The sequence below is a fragment of the Dipodomys merriami genome, unplaced genomic scaffold (genome assembly GCF_024711535.1).
Source record: "Dipodomys merriami isolate MVZ:Mamm:240054 unplaced genomic scaffold, mDipMer1.0.p SCAF_167, whole genome shotgun sequence".
In the NCBI taxonomy this organism is placed as follows: Eukaryota; Metazoa; Chordata; class Mammalia; order Rodentia; family Heteromyidae; genus Dipodomys; species Dipodomys merriami.
In genome coordinates, this window is record NW_027203015.1 from 2,261,311 (window position 1) to 2,263,127 (window position 1,817).

Sequence of the window (1,817 nt, forward strand, 5' to 3'; positions counted from 1 at the left end):
AAGTATATTTTAAATATGAGACCATTGTCCATTGTATGGCTGGTGAAGATCTTCTCCCAATCTGTGGGCTTTCTATTGATCTTGCTAGCTATGTTCTTTGCCATGCAGAAGCTCTGCAACTTCATGCAATCCCATTTATCCAACCTTTCTTTGATTGGTTGTGTTTCCGTCTCTCTATTCAGAGAGAGTCAAGGAGACCTAGGGTTTCTCCTATTCCATCCTGTAATGTTTTCAGAATGTCTGCTTTGACTCCAAGTTCTTTCATCCATTTGGAGTTGATTCTGGTGCAGGGTGATACATAAGGATCTAGATTTAGTTTTCTACAAGTAGTTAAGCAATTTTGCTTTTTTTTTACTGAAGAGGCTGTCTTTCTTCCATTCTACTATTTTAGCTCCCTTATCGAAGATTAGTTGACATTAGGTCTGTAGGTTCATTTCTGGGTTTTCAATTCTATTCCATTGGTCCTGAGGTATGTTCTTATGGGAGTACCAAGCAAATTCCAACCTCATTCTTCAAGGAAATGGAAGAGGCAATCCAAAAATTCATATGGAACAATAAAAGACCCCGAATAACAAAAACGCTCCTTAACAGAAAGAACACTGCTGGTGGAATATCAATACCAAATTTGAAACTCTACTATTAAGACTTACTCCACGTTTTGAGTTGTTGACCCAACTAAGCCTATTATTTTAAGTAATAGAATCTTCCTTCAATTGCTTACAGAATACTAGTTCCTTATAGAATACTAATTGCTGTATCATTCTATATCAAAGCTAAGTGTATTTTATGCTATTTTTCTTAGTGAGTGAGCCATGTAATCATGTCTAGGAATTTTTAAAACATGACACTCTCCTTACTTCTTTAAGTACTGACTTTCCAATAAATCAAAAGCTTTCTCTTACAAGCTGTAATTCTGTTTTCTTTTCTTATTTATTGTGAGAATTCCGTACAGAGGAGATACAATTACATGGGCAAGATAATGAGTACATTTCATATCAAGCATTGTTGCCTCCTCTTTGTTTCCCCTTCCCATCCCTTCCCATACTCCCCTCCCACCTCCACCTGATCCTCCCCTCATCCTCCATCAAAGTTGTAAAGTTTGTTTTTTCACATAACGACGTGTATATCTAATTTTTGTAATGGGTCTACCTATATCCCTAGTTAAGCGATTTGTTTTTTTTCTTTCCCCTCCACAAATTATACCAACATCAAATACAGTGAAAGCATCGATTATAACGGGGGGAGCGATATACAAAATAACATCGAAATCATCTTATAAATATGTTAGAAACAATTGCATGAAAGAAAAAAAAACAAAAAATCATTTGAATCTTATCTTGGGGTTCATTTCCCTAACATCAACTTATTTGACCTTTTCTGCTTGACTCAAACATATACTAGTTATTGCAAATAAGGGAAACCATGGGACCTATGTTTCTTTGGGCCTGGCTTACTTCACTTAATATAATTTTTTCCAAGTCTTTCCATTTCCTAAGAAATTAGGAGAACATATTCACTAGCCATACAACCGACAAGGGTCTCAGATCTACAATATACCTGGAACTTAAAACCCCCCAAAACAAATCTTCAAAGAAACAACTGCCCAATAAAAAAGTGGTCTAAAGAGTTAAAGAGAAACTTCTCTGAAGAGGAAAGACAGGTAGCCAATAGACACATGAAGAAATGTTCAACCTCTCTAGACATAAAAGAAATGCAAATCAAAACAACATTGAGATACCACCTCATTCCATGTAGGATGGCTATAATCAAGAACTCTAATAACAACAGATGCTGTAGGGGATGTGGACAGAAGGGAA